This window comes from Gopherus evgoodei, chromosome 10, assembly GCF_007399415.2.
Source record: "Gopherus evgoodei ecotype Sinaloan lineage chromosome 10, rGopEvg1_v1.p, whole genome shotgun sequence".
NCBI lineage: Eukaryota > Metazoa > Chordata > Testudines > Testudinidae > Gopherus > Gopherus evgoodei.
In genome coordinates, this window is record NC_044331.1 from 42,378,273 (window position 1) to 42,395,985 (window position 17,713).

Below are 17,713 nucleotides of genomic sequence, written 5' to 3' on the forward strand. Positions count from 1 at the left end.
TTCGTCGGATGACATGCATCCGACGAAGTGGGTATTCACCCATGAGAGCTCATGCTCCAAAACGTCTGTTAGTCTATAAGGGGCCACAGGACTCTCTGCTGCTTTTACAGATCCAGACTAACACGGCTACCCCTCTGATACTTCCTAATTTGGTGTTTGATAGGCTTTATCGCCTCCACTTGACTTTCCCATCATGTGGCACTCAGTGGATTCGGTGTCAGAGAGGATGTTCCCAGATGTTGCTTCAAAATTTGCCATCGAAGAGTTGATGCAGAGAAAAATAAATAGATGCTTTGAATTACATTAGAAAATTCAGCAGCCTCACTAGAAGCTGATGCTGCATCATTGACCACCAAGTTCAATGAAGGAGAACTGCATGGGACAAAAAAACCTCGAGGGTTTAACTCTCGTATCTGTGTCTGCACTCCTCTGTTCTTTCCTCTCGTGTTGGCACCATTATCATAGCCCTGACATCTCATGTCAGCAATCGCAATTTCCATATCTTCCAGCTTTTTAAGAAGCACATTTGTCATACCAACTCCTGTAGTATCATCAATGTCAATAAATTCTAGAAAATGCTCTCTGACAGTCACCATTGCAGGGACATTTTCACTAGGTTCTGTTGTTGTTACAAAATGCACCATTAAAGTCATTTTTCCGTATGGCTGATGTCAGGTGTGCAGTCCAGAATAACAGAGTAATATCTTGCTGACTTCAGATCTGCCACAATCTTCTGTTTGACTTTTGTTGCCAGTAACTGTATGATCTCATTTTGAATTGTTTTTCCAAGGTAGTGGTGTGTGTACATTTCTTGAGTGGTGACTCTTCTTAGATTCTCCTGGAGTACAGCATCAAATTCAGCCATCAGCTCTACAATTTTAAGGAAGCTTCCATTGTTTGGCACATAAGGTTGATCTGAAGTGCCACACAGTTCGAGGTTTTGGGTAGCAAGCATTCTCACAATACCAATGAGCCTTTTCAAAACATTTTGCTAGGAAAGAGACTCTGATGCAATCTTCTCTTGATGCTGATCATCTATGGTGACCCTTTAACCTGAGTCTCATCTCAAGCTCTTTCCTCTCTGGTGATTTGCTGCCTTCTCATGGTATGCCAGATTTCTAGCCAGATTTTTCCAGTCCTTTGTTCCTGTAGAACCCCATGTGGCTGGAACATTAGACTGGAAGAGTTTGCAACAAAAACAGTATGCAGCATTCTGGGTTTTTGGGTACATACGCCATGGCCTCTTCACTTTGTCGCTGTTGGGGATTTCATGCCAGTAACGTGTTGGATGGAAACTTCTATTTTCATTGTCTTTGTGGACCGTGAAGTTTTTCACTTGGTGTAGCCCATGCAGTACAAGGAAGTCCTTCAGGCTACTGCTCAGGTGGGTCCACAGTTCTGGACCATCTAGACTTAAGGAACTAAACTCAGCAGCCGCTGTTTCTTGTGCCTCCACCACACTCTTCTCTGATCTACACTTTTCTTCAGGAATGTGCATGATTACATCCATTTGAGATGGAGATATGGATGCCGCAGTAGCTGCCAGGTCACCTGCACTCTGAGTAACTGGAAGATCGGGCATCTCCTCACCACTCACATCCTCACTGGGGCTGGAAGGCTCACTGTGAACATTTGTATCTATGTATCTCATGAAAGCTCCTTCCTGCTTAGATAGAAAAGCTTCCTTTGATTGCTTTCTTTTTCTGAATGCTGCCCCAGAGGGGTGTTTTCTTCTTTCACTCATTACTGCTGTTCTGTGCCAGTATAGTGGCTCTCAACACTCAGTTGAAGGAGACAAATAAGCAGACTGGTAGCAGGGCCTGAGTGAAGGAAGATATCAGCGTCTTAAGGGCCTAACTGGCTCCTACCACTTCAGTTGACTGCCTGTTCTCCTCAAGTGGGTTCAAGGAAGCAGCAGGAAACAGGAAGCTCCCTAAGAAGCTGGTGTTAATCAGTCCAGGCTCCCGGGGGTGCTAGAGAGGTACATAAGAGGCTCCTCCTCCTCTCTCTCCCTGCAGCTCTGCTGCTTTCTGTTATTCCCTCTCACCTTTTCTCCTGCCTGCCTGTTATGTGTCTTGTGCCCTCCTTCCTCCAGCACAGCACTTCCCCATCTCTGTGCATTTAGAGCAGAGAGAATACAGATGCACCAGCAGCAAACACAATTTTCTACACTCTGGGTCCTAGTGGCGCCCCCCCAACCCCCATCCAGTCTGGCACCTGAGGCATCCGCCTCAGTTTGCCCTATGGTAAGGTCAACCCTGACCCTGACCCCCTCCTGTGACCCAACCCCCAGGCCTGATCCTCATCCCGGCTTCTGAATCCCTCGATCCCAGCCTGGAGCACCCTCCTGCACCCCAAACCCCTCATCCCCAGCCCCACCCCAGAGCCTGCATCCCCAGCTGGAGCCCTTAGCCCCCCTGCCCCAGCCTGGAGCATCCTTCCACGCCCTGAATTGCCCATTTCTGGCCCCACCCCGGAGTCTGCAGCCCCAGCCCAGAGCCCATACCCTCTCCCGCACCCCAACCCTCTGAGCCAGCTTGGTGAAAATGAGCGAGTGCATGAGGGTGGGGAGAGCAAGCGACATAGGGAGGGGGAATGGAGTGAGCAAGGGGCAGGGCCTCAGAGAAGGCATGGGGTAGGGGCGGGGTCTCAGAGGAGGGGCAGGGCAAGGGTGTTTGGTTTTCTGCAAGTAGAAAGTTGGCAACCCTACTTGGATCTCCAAGGCATGCAGAGCCAAGGGGGGCCGGCCAGGTTCTGTGAATCTCTCCCACTATTTGGAGGAGGGGTTCTTTGAGCCTCCGTCTTCCTGCCATTCAACCCACAGGGCAAAATCCTGGCTTTGTTGAAGTCAAAGGCACAACTCCCCTGGGCCTTTTCCCCAGGAGATGTAATTAAAAATTAGCCACCCTGCCCTTGAAAGACTGCTACCAGGCAGCACAGCACTCCCTAAGCCTGGCCTGGCACAAAGTGATGTGTTTCCCTCACTGGAGCATCTGGACACCTTAGTTCAATCAAGGAAACTTTAGGTTCTGCTGACCAGCTGGGACCCCCAGAGATGTGCGAGGACTGCTGTGATCCAGGGGTGTCTCGGTGCCAGAGGGAAGAGGGTGCAGGGTTATAGAGATGCCCTGAGCCTCAGGGGCAGCCCGTCCACATAGGTGAACCAAGTGGTCGCCTAGGGTGACAAGTTAAATGGGGTGCCAAATTTGAGGGGAGAAAAAATCAAATTAAAAAAAAAAAGAAAAATGGAAAAAAAATACAAATAAAATAACAAAGATGTCATTATTTCAATTTCCATGCGTGTATGGAGGGAATATGAATTATAATTAATTTCTCTACATTTCTGATAATTTATTAATATGTCAAATCTTTTATTTACTGCAAAAATACATAATTTTAGCGATTTTTTTTCAATTTGCCACAGAGTCAAGATGACCCACTCCGCAATTTTGATATGCAATAACTCAGCCACAATGAAAACACATCTGCTGACGGCAAGAGCTGCAATGCTAATGACACCTAACTCGAATATACATCAAGGTCGCATAGCCGGAAATTCATGTAGAGTGGAGATATCACGAGCTGACACATGTCAAATGGTCATTTTAACACACATCGCAGGTAGATGGTTAAGAATTGAGCGAATACTGTGGAAAATTGTGTTTCTTGGTGCCAAAGAATAATGTCTTTCAGCATTATAAATCCAAAATGTGAGTATCTTTAAGTGTTATTAAACTGTAGCACTATTATCAGGCTGTGTAATTATGAACATTCCTTTGTTATAACTGGTTCACATGTAATAAATAAGGTCCATAAAAGAAAAGTAACAGTATTAACTCTTAACAAACTATGAAAGCGATGATGTCACACTCCTAACAGGTAACGATGAGGAAGGGGATTACTTTCCAAACAACCAGTGTTGGGTTATAATGTCAAAAAAGGTCATTGTGTTTCCGTGTAAATGCTGTAACTAACTGTTTTAATAGGTAAGTGAGTGTATGTTACTAATCATTGAACTTTTAAGCAGTGATAAGATGTGTTGGGATGGCTGCAATGTGGTTTAAATCACCAGCCATGTGATGGCTGTGACAGTCATCCTTAACGCTATAATGCTTGCAGTTGGGAGGACAGTACATAACAATATTCAAATGCCCCATGGCAGAAAGAGGAAAAAGAAAATCCTCAGGAGCTGAGTACAGGGCCGCCCAGAGGATTCAGGAGGCCTGGGGTCTTCAGCACTTCGATGGCGGGTCCCGGGGCAGAAGGACCCTGCACCACGAATTGCCAGCGAAGACTTGCCCCTGGACCCACCACCAAAGTGCAGGAAGGACCGCCACTGCGGATCTTCGGGGCACTTTGACGGCAGGTCCCAGGGTGGACGGACTCCCCCGCCACCGAATTGCCGACGATGACCTGGAGTGGAAGAAGCTCCAGGGGTCCAGGCGCTGCGAGAGTTTTCTGGGCCTCCTGGAGCGAGTGAAGGATCCCGCTCCAGGGGCTGCAAAAAACTCTCGTGGGAGCCCTGCGGAGCCTGGGGCAAATTGCCCCTCTTTCCCCCCCAGCCTGGCGGCCCTGGCTGAATATCATAAATGAAAGGCTGAGAAGGAAAAGGACCAAGCAAAACAGCAGGGATCCTTCCTGAAATATCTTCTCTTTAATCCAAATAAAGATGGAAGCAGTTTACAGCATCCAGATGAAGGAATTTTACTTGGAGAGGACGTTAGCTCACATCCACATGTGAAACATCAAGATGAAGGTACATTATTTGAGATGAGGGTAGCTCAGATCCACAAAAAAGCAGTTTGGAAACTCAAGATGATGGAAACTTACTTCTAGATGAAGGCAGTTCACAGCATCAGACTGATAATGGAAGTGAAGAAAATTTATTCACTTTCAGAAACACATGCAGAAATTGAAGTAAATGAAGTAGAAGGAAGAAAGGATGAGGAAGTTTCAAACAAGTTACAGTATGGGGACCCAGCTTCATGGCCCAAATGTGATGACAGCGTACAGCAAATTCTTGTGGAACATGAACCTGAACAAGTTTGTGAATTTCCCTTCCCTAAGGATGGAAATAAAAGAAACTTCTCTGCTCAGCATTACAAGAGGAACCTCATTAATGGTGAAGAAATTAATCAAAGTTGATTACAATATTCAGTGTCGAAGGACTCTGTGTTTTGTTTTTGCTGCAAGTTGTTTAGGAATCAAGCAACTGGTACATCAATTACTGAAAATGGTTCGAAGGACTGGAAAACATTTCAATTCTCTCTTCACATGAAAGAAGTACAGAACATTTCGAATGTTTTCAAAATTGGAAAAAAACTTGAATTATGATTGAAAAACGGAAAATCTCTCGATGAAGAAAATTTGTGTGTGATCAATGAAAAAGAAGAGTATTGGCAACAAATATTAGAGCATCTGATTGCTTAGTGAGAGTTTTCGGTGGGCAAAATTTAGCATTCCGTGGCCATGGCAGAAATGAAAAATTATACACTCCAGGTAAAGGAAACTTTTAAAATTTGTTGAATACCTAGCTGTGTTTAATCCAGTCATGAAGGAGCATCTACATAAAATTACTGATCATGAAACACAGGTTCATTACTTAGGAAAAAATATGCAGTATGAACTGATTCAAATCCTAGCAAATGCCATGAGAAAGAAAATTGTAGAAGCTGCCCATTCTGCAAAATACTTTTCAATGATACTGGACTGTACACCAGATGTGAGTCATGTTGAACAAGTGACAGTGACAGTGATCATTCATTTTGTGGATATGGAAAAGTCTGCCGATTAAGATAATGTTGAAGTGCTCATAAAGGAATATTTTTTGGGTTTCGTACCACTGAAGGAGACAACTGGAGCATTTATGACTGAAACTATTCTACAAGAGCTTGAAACAATGTCATTATCTGTTGAAAACTGATGTGGCCAAGGCTACGATAATGTGAGTAATATGAAGGGTAAAGACAATGGTGTGCAAAGGAGAATAATGGAAAATCAATCCTAGGGCCTTTTTCATTCCTTGCAGTGTGCAGTCTCTGAATTTGGTTATCAATGATGCTGCTAGATGTTGTTTAGAGGCAAGCAGTTTCTTTGACCTGCTGCAATGTGTTTATGTGTTTTTCTCAGGCTCAACACGCCGTTGGGAGATTCTGACTCGCCATGTGAATTCTCTAACTGTGAAACCACTTAGACAAGATGGTAGAGTCGCACTGATACTTTGAAGCCTCTTCACTATGAACTTGGAAACATTTAAGATGCCCTAATTGAAATTTCTGATGATACCACCTTTATTGGATCATCTGGCAATACAGCACATTCATATGCAGAAGCTCTTGCAAAAGGCCTTTCCAAGTTCAAATTTGTGACTTCTCTCATTTTGTGGTATAATATCCTTTTTGAGATTAACCTCACTAGTAAGCAGCTTCAGGAAAAGAACTTGAATTGCTATTCAAAAACTGCAGCAAACTAAAAATATTCTGGAGGAATTCAGGAGTGATGAAGGGTTCAAAAGTACACTCGTAGATTCTCTTGACCTTGCTGAAGAAATAGACTTTCTGACAGAATTTGAACCAGAGACAGTTTGCATTCTGCAAAAGAAGCAGCAGTTTTCATATGAAGGATGAGACACACCCATTCAGAACCCAAAACAAAGGTTCAAAGTGAATTTCTACTTTGCAGTCCTTGATACTGCTATTCACTTGGTTGCTGAAAGATTTCATCAGATGCAGCAGCTAGAATCAGTATTTGGCTTCTATATGGTATCCACAGCTTGCAAAAGAAAACAGCAAAACAGGTAAGAGAATTTTGTATAAACCTGAAGTCGGCATTGACTCATGAAAATTCAAAAGACATTGATGCTACAGATTTGTGTAGTGAGCTTCAGGCTTTTTCAAGACGACTTAAGAAACATTCCACTCCTGAAGAAGTACTGAAGTTTGTTTGTGAAAATAAACTCACAGACTGTTTTCCAAACATTTTTATAGCTCTGTGCATTCTTTTAACTTTGCCAGTTTCTGTAGCTAGTGGGGAACGTAGCTTCTCAAAGTTAAAATTGATAAAAACATATCTGCGTTGAACAATGGTGCAAGAGAGATTTGTTGGACTTGCCACAATGTCAATAGAGCATGAAATAGCTGGAAAACTGGATCTAAAAGAACTAGTGACTGAATTTTCAAAACTTAAAGCAAGGAAAATCATGTTTTAAGACCACAGAGTGTTTTTTATTCAGAATGTTTTGTAAATACAAGTTAAAGTTCATTGAAGAGTTTTCTTCTTTCTTTCTATATTGGAGTTATGTATCTATACTGGGGGTCATGTTCTTAACACTGCGACATGGGGCTGGGCACCAGCAAGTGTTCAACAAGTTTCTTTCAGGCAGGAGACACTTCTCTACTAGCCTGGGTGTGTGTAGATTGAGTACGCTGTCTATTTCTCAATGGAGGCTGTGACATTCTGTACCTTGGGGGAGTGCCCTGTAACCCCCATATCCCCCATTTATATATGACATATAAAGCCATATAAAGCATGCTTTGTAAGGTATCAGGGGAAAGGTTATGATCTGCTGAAAGTCATTTCTCTATCCATATATGTATATCATTAATGCATATGTAGTGTTGAGAATTGTGTTGTATGATTGTCACTAAAACATGCTGTAAGTTGGGGAATCAGCCAGATATTAGTCCTCCAGAGACAACAGCAAGGAAAATAATCAACACCCAGTTAAGAAGCTCAGATAACCTGGTTGGCACCTGACCAGAAGGACCAATGGGGAAAGAAGATACTTTCAAATCAGGGGGATGGGGCTTTGTTTTGTGCTCTGTGGGTGTTCTCTCGGGAGACAAAGGGAGAGATCAAGCAAGTAATCCAGCTCCTACTGAAATGATACATCTAGTATTACAGAAATAGTAAGTAATAGCAAGGAAATGTGTTAGAGTATCTTTTGTTTTACCTTGTAAATTTTCCCTTTGTTAAGAGGGAGGTTTATTCCTGTTTTTTTTGTAATTGTAAAGTTTTGCCTAGAGGAAAATCCTCCGTGTTTTAACTCTTATTAGCCTGTAAAATTACCTTTCATCCCGATTTTACAGAAGTGCTTCTTTTACTTTTTCCCCCTTATAATAAAAGTTCTGTTTTTAAGAATCTGTTTGGGGTTTTAGTGTCCCAAAAACTCAAGGGTCTGGTCTGTGCTCACTTTGGTTACTCTCAAGCCTCCCCAGGAAAGGGGGTGAAGGGGCTTGGGAGGATATTTGGGGAAAACAGGAACTCCAAATGGTCCTTTTCCTGAATCTTTGTCTAACTCACTTGGTGGTGGCAGCAAACTGTCCAAGGACAAGAAGAAATATGTGCCTTGGGAAAGTTTTTAGTCTAAGCTGGTAGAAATAAGCATAGGAGGTCTTTCATGTGGGTCCCTAAAATTCAGAGTGGGGAGGGAACCGTCATGTGTAACCATTTGGTGCCATTAAATTGACTTGCTTCTTCTCGAATCTCTGCTCTCTGTTAAATTATCCTCTTTTGTTTTGACTACAAACGTATCCACGTGCTGTGAGCGGGGAGTCTGCGGTGTAACTTGCAATCTGGTGTGCAGTGTTCCTTGGGGGCAGCAGAGCTGTGAATTCTGTCAGCGCTCAGTGGGACAGGGCCTGGGCGCTCTAGGGCACTTGTGGGACTGGGCTGACACGAAGTGAGATGTTCTTACAGTGAAGGGAATTGACCTTTGGGACAGAGGCCCTAGGGCCAGGTTGGGTTCCTCATCACTCGAGATCTGTAAGTCAAGACTGGGTGTCTTTCCAGAGGATCTCCTCTGGGCTCCTGGGGGAGGCTCTCTGGCCTGCACTATGCAGGAGGCCAGAGTAGGTCACTGTGGGCCTGTCTGATGTGAAATCTATGAATTTCTGCCCCACCTGTCCCCTGCCCCTGCGTTCTCAGGGGCTGCGTTTCCAACTGAGCACACAGGGCTCCAGCTGGAGCCAATGGGAATTGTGGGTGCTCCCCACCTCAGAGGATCCAGCGTATCTGTGCCTGTGTCTCTCTAGCCCCACCCGACCCCAGTGGAGCATGTACAACCCAGCTGGGACAGGCAGCCTTGGACCAGGGCTCCCCCCTCCCTAGGACAGGAGAGGGGTGCTGAGATGGGGAGCATTGGGAGTGTGGGGATGAGTCAGGGAGGGAAAGTGGGGGGGCCAGAAGGGAGCACGGCGGGGGAGGGAAGGGAGTGTGGGCACCACAGGGAGGGAGCAAGTGGGAGGGCAAAGAGGGCGATGTCAGGGGTGAATAGCAGTGGCTCTAAGGATCTCCCTGCCCTCCCAGCCCAGCAGCGACTCAACCACTGCTCGGCCCAGGCTGTCCCTAGGGGCTGGCGTGAGGCAGCAGCGACCCTTCCCGCGCCCTGGCCTCCCTGGCAACCCATTACCTGCAGGGCCCGCATGCTGCGAGGGTAGCGGGCGATGCCGTTGCGGATGAGCTCCACCCTCTCCCAGTGGCCCTCCCAGGGCTCCCGGGCGTACTCCGACTGCTGCTGCCTCAGCCGCCCCACGAGCCGATGGTTTTCCACCCCAATCTGTGCCAGCTCCCGGCGATGCCTCTCACTGCTCAGGCTGGGGACAGAGAACAAGCGGAGGGGCCGTGGTGCCCTTTTAACCTTCCCTCCTGGGCCAGCCCTCTCTGCAGGCTCCACCACCTTGAGGTCCCTCCCCAATGCTACTGGGCCAGCAGCGGCTCAGCATTCTCCCTGATGCAGGGTTCTCCTGCCCCTCGCCCTTTGCTGGGCTGAGATGAGCAGGGGGGAAGACCAATCAATCCATCCACTGCCAGCTGGGACCCGTAGGCCCCATCTCCCACCCCCCATTTCTCCAGGCCCTCCCTCAGCTCCAGGAAGCCCAGCTGGGGCAAATGGAGCTCTGTTCATCCCACACGGACTGCCCCAGTGCTGCCCATGCTCCATCATCCTGCTCCTCACCTGGGCAGGACCGGCTTTATGACCCACGGGGGCCTGATTGGAATACTCGGCAGCAGGAGGTCCGCTCCGGCTTTTCAGTGGCACTGAAGTACCTCCCACCACCAAAATGGTGCCAAAGACCCCCGGAGTGGGGCCCCCTTAGGCACAGGGCCCAATTCCGGGGAATCGGGTGAATCGGCTTAAAGCTGGCCCTGCACCCACGGGTCCTGTGGGCTGGAATCAGGCCCTGCACCCCACTCTCTCCAGCTGTGGCCCATCAGACAGCTGGGAGCCAGGGGGTGGAATATGGCAAGTGGGTGGCTCCAGCGGTGGAACTCCCTGCTGCAGGGAATCAGACCAATCCCCGAAGTTCTCACCTCTTCACACAACCCTTCCCAAGCAGCCAGGGAAGGAGCCTGGGACAGGGACAGAGGAGGAGGATGTGGGGGAAAGAAGAAGGGGTGGATCAGACCTTTCATGGCCGATTCTAGGGTCAATTGTGGTTTTGTATCTGGTGGATGTTATAAATGCAGTAGAGGCTGGGCAGACAGCAGGACAGGCACTACTATGGCTGGCCTGAGAAGCACTAAGACATTGAAGGGTCTCCTTTAGGGAATGGTGTAGGGCAGCCGGGGAAAGGGTAGATGGGGCGTATGGAGCAGAGCAACGGGATCCATCTGCATTCAGCACTCGCTGCAGGGATTCCTGAATGTTCTGCCCAGCTTGCTCCTATCTGCCCCCTCCAGAGCAGCGATGGGTCTGAGTCACACCAGAGCCTGGCTGTGGATGACAAATCCCTGTAGCGCATAGCGGTCCCAACCTGGGGTCCTGGCTCAGGCCCATCTCTCCCCACATGCTGCCGCTTGGGAGAGGCCTGGAGACCTGTCTGTTGGGCTCACACGACCCAGGCCCCAGAGAGGCCTGGGATGGGTGGGACTTTCACCCTCCAGCACTTCAGCTGTAGCTTCAGCCGATCTAGTTTTAAGTGTCCCAGCCTACGGAGCTTCCCCGGGCCGTTTGGAGCGTGTCCTCAGGCGCTGAGCTGCTCTTGCAGGCTGTCCCCTGCTCTGCCCCAGATTTCCTGGCTAACACAGGACCCCTGTCACAGGGACTGAAAGATCCAGATATGTTAGAGTAAGTTAAGGCCAGAGGGGCTGTGGCCCACTATGGGTCTAGTCAGCGTCTGCAGTCAGTCCTGGCTCATGGGCCGCTTCCTTGTCCAAACAGACCCAAGGAAGGGGCTGAGATGATGTTACTGGGTGGGGGAACTGGCTGGCTCCTCCCCACTCAGGGGTCCCTTTGTCCTGTGGATCCTGCCCCCCGCCAGCCGTTCCCAACTCTCACTGCCAGCCCCATGCCCTGCCAGCGGCACAGACCTGCTTCTGTAGCTGTTCCAGTTGTCCATGTGCCCCCCTGGACTGCACAATGGTGACCAGCCTGGCAGAGCGAATGCAGTTGTCTCTTTCTCTCTGTTGGCGCTCTGTCTAGTCTAGAGAGGGACAAAATTCAGAGCATAAAGCTGACCCCTCCTTGAGGCAACTAACAGATCGTGTCATCAGTCAGTCACCCCATCAGCTCTGCCAGCTCTCTGCCCCTCTCACAACAAAGCATATTACAAACCGTCTCAGGATGAGGCTCCAGTGCAATGCAACCAGCTCTGGGGCTTAGGAGAGGAATGGAAGTGGACTAATGTATCAGACTGAACCTGCTGGCAGCCCCTGAGCTGGAATTGCCCAGGCCCCCAGAGCTAACACAGCAGCCTTGGGAAATGTGCCAGGGGATCTTTAATGATCACACGTGACAGGAGCAGCCAGCAGAAGGGCCCTCCAGCAGCACAGCACCCTAACGCCATGCCGGGGCACTGGGTCAGTAGTGACCCTGAGGGAAGAGCACCCCCTGCTGGCTCGCCAATGCCCATGTCTGGGTGATTACATCACTCACATGCAAAAGGCAGGTGGAAGGCCATGGCCAACCCCCTGCCAGGTGGGGCTTTGAGCAGGATGAGCAGTGAGGTGGAGGAGATGAAAGGGAGCTCCCTGTGCCCCTCCCATCCCAAGGCCCAGGCCAGGAAATCCCCTGTCAGGGTTGCCATCAGGAGTTTCTGGGGCCAGTACCAAGGGCCCACTGGGGGGGTCTCCTTTGGTAAGGGGCTGTGTCCTTGAAAGGGCCCCAACCTGATATCAGTGGGAGTCTGACAATGTCAGGCCTTCAGGCTGAGGCCTTCTGTTCGGCCCTACTCCGGCGAGCCCTGGGCTGCAGCAGCAAATCCTTGGGGATGGGTCTTCCCCAAAACACCTCCCTCCAGTTTCACTGGGCTCCCCAGCAACGCCCGCCTGCCAGAGCAGCCAGCCCACACGCTGCCCCAGAGGTTGCTCACCTGCATTCTTTTCAGGTTGAGCTGCAGGTGGCTGGGGGGCTGCTGCCCTTGGGTATCCACGGCTGGGGAAGCCGAATCCACCTGTGGACCGGAGAGTCACAAGGGCTGCAGGGCTGGGTACACAGAGCCAGCTCCGGGAGCGCTGGCAGCTAGAGCCCAGGCTCACCCCAGCTTTCACAGTGCAGGACCAGCCCTCAGGTCCTGCTGGCCCCACGGCCGCCCTGAGCCATGCCACTCACTTTTGGCCTGGAGCAATGCCCAGCATTCGGGAGCCGCAAATGGCCCCCTTTGTTGCTTGTGCCCAAAGTGAGCACCAGCACATCGCACAGTCAGAGCCGCTCTGATCAGCCTCTTTCTCATGGGACGCTCTGTGCTGGATTGCTGACCCCCACCCCCGAAACAATGCAGGGATAATTCCCCACCACCACCACCTCCCCCTCAGTGGGTCATGGCCACCTAGGGAGTGGGAGCAGGGCTGCCTAGTAGCGGTGGCTCTTTAATGAAGAGTTGAAGCCTTTTGCCCTGGGTGCCCCAAGGTGGGTGCTGCCAGCCACAGCTCTGCCCCCAAGCACTGGGAACAGCTCCCCAGCTCCTGCACACAGGCCCCAGCAAATGCCATGATTAAGGCTGCGATTTAGTCATGGAGGTCACAGAATCAATGAGGTTCAAAGACCTCTGTGACGTCAGCCAGCGTGGGCTGGGAGCTGCAGGATCCCCTGCTGTCTGCAGAGGCTGGGAACTGTGGGGTGCACCAGCTGCCTCAGGTGGCGGGAGCCTTCTGCAGCTCCTAGCCACCACAGTCGGCAGGGGAAACTCCCCGCAGATGGCAGGGGGGACTCCTGCTTTTCCTGTCCACCCTGGCAGGAGAGGGAGCCCCAGAGTTCCTGGCAGCTGCTGGTGACAGGGGGAATCCCCACAGCTTCAGGCCCCCATGGGCATCAGGAGGGAACCTCGCAGCTAAGGGGGACCCTGGAACTGAGAGCCACAAGGAGTATTTTTAGTAAAAGTCAGGGACAGGTCACGGGCTTCCATGGTTTTTTCATTATTGCCTGTGACCTGTCCATGACTTTTACTAAAAATATCCATGACTAAATCTTAGCCTTAGACATGATTAATCCTGGGGTATGGGCCAGAATCGGCATTGAGGGCTTGCTCCCCGCCAGTGCACTGTAGGGCTCCCCCTGCTGGCCCAGGCAGGGATGCACAGCCATCCGGGGGCCAAGCTGCCCTCTGCACTCAGGGTTCCTCTCTACTTGTCCCCATCTCACTGTCACCCTGAGCAGTGCTGGGTAGGCAACTCCCACGTTGGATCACTTCCTTGCCCAGCCTCCTCCCCCTGCCGCTTCCTGTGTCCATCCCCAAACTGCTGTCCTTCCTCTTTTCTTCCTGCTGCATTTCCTGCCCTGGAGCAGCTCCCCATTCCCACCCCCAGGCTCCACTCCCTCCCCTGCCCCATGCCATGCGCTGAAATGATCATCAGTGCATTGTTCATAGTGCCACTGAAATGTCTCCACTGGCCATTAGAGCTGCCACCCAGAGAGGTTACTAATGGTCAGGGTGTCCTGCCTTGTGAGACTCTGCTTCAGGCTTTCTGCAGACTCAGGCAGCCATCTGTGTGGCAGGCACCATCAGAATGTTTGCTCAGCAGGCCACAGCAGTGCACGGAGCAGGCTAACTGGCTCTAGCAAACCTGACAGCTTTCAACAGAGACCAGCACACGCATGGCTCTGCTCCACACTTCTGCCAGAGATATTTGACAGCGGCTGGTCAGTGCAGTTACAAACCTGGATTAATGCAAAGCTAGGGCTCGCTGCTTAAGTTCACACAGCAGCTCAGGTATGTGGACAGGAAAGGCCAAGAACCCAGGTCTTTGGGCTCCAGGCCAGCACCTGCTCCATTGGACCACGCAGCCCCTTGTAGAAATTTCCACAGAGACCCACTAGATTCCCCATCTCCAGCTACACACACAGAGTAGATTCTCTAGGGCCTGATCACATATCCCTGGCATGCCTGGAACTTCCAGACTAGGGGCCAGGGCTCCTTGCTCCTACCTCATTCAGCCCTATCCAACTGCGCCCACTCCCATACCTTGCTCCTGTGCTGGCGATAGGCTGCCTTGTCCCATTTCTCCTGCAGGTACCTGCTTGCAGCAGGCAAGATGGGCTGGTAACCCCAGGACATGGGGCTGGACTATCCAGCTCGGAGGCTTGGCTATTAGCAAGTGCAGGAGGCAAGGAGAGCAAAGGAAACACAGCCCAGCTGACGCTGAGGTTCAGGTGACCCAGGTGGAAGCAGGGACTGACTGTTCCCGTGGGTCCTAACCTCCCTTCATGGCTGATCGAGACAGGCCCCAACCATAGGTTTCTCTGGGGATGGTCAAGTTTAGCCTGAGCCCTAGGCTCTGATTGGTTCCAAGCCCAGGGTGCTGGGTGCAGACACCCCACGTGAGGCTCAGGTTCCCCTAGGGCTTTGCCAACCTATCTGGAAGGCTGTTGAAAATCTGGTCCTAGCAGCAGAGCAGGAGGGTCTTGTCAGAGTCCCCTGGGGCTGGCCATGGGCTCTGGGTCCCACAGGCAGACAGCACCCATCCACCCACAGGTCACTGCCCTTTGAAGCCAGACATGGCTGGAGAGACGCAGGCTGGAGAGAAGCCCCCTGACTGGCTCTTGCTCCCCCCTGTGACACAGGGCTCAAGCAGCTGCTGATGACCTACATAGGGCCAAGTGGAGCTGGTGACTTTGGCACTATGAGCCCTGTTCCCGGCTTCCAGCTGGCACTCTGTGCTGCCAGAGCTAGTGAGTGCATACAGGCAGCTGGGCACATAGCACCTGAGGTGCTTGGCACGTTTCCCCCAGCACATTAGCCATGCCTCCCTGCACCCTCGGGACACTGGGACTAGTCATGTGACAGAGGGGAAAACTGAGGCACGAGGCAGCACCGTGAATTGCTCGTAGAGTCACACAGTGAGTCAGTGATAGAACCAGGAGAAGAACCAGGAGGCCTCTGATCTAACCACTAGATCACACTCTTGCCCAGAGCTGGGATGAGGACCCAGGCGTCCTGCCACCCAGCCGTCACTCTAACCACTAGATTCACTGTTACACAGATATCTATAATTAACACGCACCTTTTGTGGCAGCTGATTTTTGTTTCTCTAAAATCCTCACGAAGCTAACCAGAGCCTGGGAAAGCAGGCCCAGACACGGGGGGTTGACTGGGTGTTATTACTGGGGTTACCAGCAGGAGGTGCAGAAAAGCCACTGGTAACTAGAGATGGGCTCAAAGCAAATGCTGCAGAATTGGGGGGAGCTCCGCTCTGGGCAGGGCCAGTCCCTCCAAACCACGACAGTCCCTGCATCTGTCACAGCTGATTCCCAGTAAGAAGCATTTCCCATGCTGAGTTCACCTGGCTTCCTGTGGTTCCTCCTGGGAGCCAGGGCGAGCTGCCTCCCGCTGATCATGTGTCCATTGCCATGGCCGCCTGCAGCTCCTATTTCTCCTCTATTCACTTTCCCACAGTGAACTTTATAAATTATTCTCCTTCTGCTAAAAACGTGCTGCAGCCTTAAGAGGAAAGTTTCCAATTAAACCCTCTGCAGATAAACCCCATGGGGATGAAGCCACAATGGAGCATTGGTGACTAACGCAGGTTATGCATTGTGAGACTGCTAACTGGCTTCACCAGGGTTTTAGTTACTCATGCCACCCGGGTCTATTCCCAACTGTGCCACCATGCATGTGTCATTCCCCCGCTCTCTGCCTCTATCTGAACAAGCAGGGTCATCACAGGGACCTGTCGCCCTAGGGTGTGGTGAGGAGCAATTAAACCAGTCTGCAAAATGCTGTCAGATCCTCCCTCAGGGACGGATAACTGGCTGCTACTGGAGACACTGAGCCAGTTTATTAGACACGGGGGAGGCACTGGAAGGGCCTGGCAGAAACTGTCTCGGAAGGAACGTGTCATCTGCCTCCCAAAACACAGAGAGAAACCCTATAAAATAGGGCCATAGGATCCATATATATGGATAATTTCTTTAACAACAATGTACATTCACAGGGTAGGCCCACTACTCAATGAGATGGGGAAACAATAACAGAAAATGTGGAAATGGCAGAAGTGCTTCTGTTTTCACCAAAAACTTAGTTGTGATAGAACGTCTAACATTGTGAATGCCAGTGAAAATGAGGTAGGATCAGACGCTAAAATAAGGAAAGGAGAAGTTAAAAATTACTTAAGACAAGTTAGATGCCTTCAAGGCACCAGGCCCTGACGAAATGCATCCTAGAATACTCAAGAAGCTGGCTGAGGAGATATCTGAACCATTACTGAATATCTTCAAAAAGTAATGGAAGACGGGAGAGATTCCAGAGGACTGGAAAAGGGCAAATATAGTGCCCATCTATAAAAAGGGGGAAGAGGACAACCTGGGGAATTACAGACCAGTCAGCTTAACTTCTGTACCCAGAAAGATAATGGAGCAAATAATGAAGCAATCAATTTGCAGACACCTAGAAGATACTAAAGTGATAAGTAAGCACAGATTTGTCAAGAACAAATTGTGTCAAACCAACTTAATAGCTCTCTTTGACTGGGTAACAAGGCTTGTGAAGAAGGTGGGAAGCGGTAAAATGTGGTCTATCTTGACTTTAGTAAGACTTTTGATACTGTGTTTCATGATCTCATAAATCAACTAAGGAACTACAACCTAGATGGAGCTACTATAAAGGGGTGCATAACTGGTTGGAAAAACATTCCCAGAGAGTACTGATTCGAGATTCAAAGTCCTGCTGGAAGGGCATAACAAGTGGGGTCCCGCAGGGATCAGTTCTGGGTCCAGTTCTGTTTGATATCTTTATCAATTATTTAGATAATGGCATAGAGAGTACACTTAAAAAGTTTGTCAACAATACCAAGCTAGGAGACAGTGCAAGTGCTTTGTAGGATAGGATTAAAATTCAAAATGATCTGGACAAACTGGAGAAATGGTCTGAAGTAAATAGGATGAAATTCAATAAGGACAAATGCAAAGTACTCCACTTAGGAAGGACCAATCAGTTGCACACATACAAAATGGGAAATGACTGCCTAGGAAGGAGCACTGCGGAAAGGGATCTGGGGGTCATAGTGGATCACAAGCTAAATATGAGTCAATAGTGTAACACTAATGCAAAAAAAAATAACAACAAAAAACCCAGCATCATTCTGGAATGTATAAGCAGGAGTGTTGTAAGCAAGACACGAGAAGTAATTCTTCTCCTCTACTCTGCACTGATTAGGCCTCAGCTGGAGTATTGCGCCCAGTTCTGGGTGCCACATTTCAGGAAAGATGTGGACAAATTGGAGAAAGTCTAGAGAAGAGCAAAAAAAAGGATGAAAGGTCTAGAAAACATGACCTATGAGG

At 49.7% G+C, this 17,713-nt stretch overlaps 1 long non-coding RNA gene across 1 annotated transcript; it reads right to left on the reverse strand.

Annotated features, from left to right (window-relative positions):
- Nucleotides 1–568: 568 nt before the first annotated feature.
- LOC115659104 lies at nucleotides 569–17,315 on the reverse strand. The gene is made up of 3 exons (XR_004002448.1): nucleotides 17,218–17,315; nucleotides 7,146–7,150; nucleotides 569–578 (listed from the first exon to the last, which is right to left on the reverse strand). It is a non-coding gene; the product is annotated as an uncharacterized LOC115659104 (long non-coding RNA).
- Between the last annotated feature and the right edge of the window lie 398 nt (nucleotides 17,316–17,713).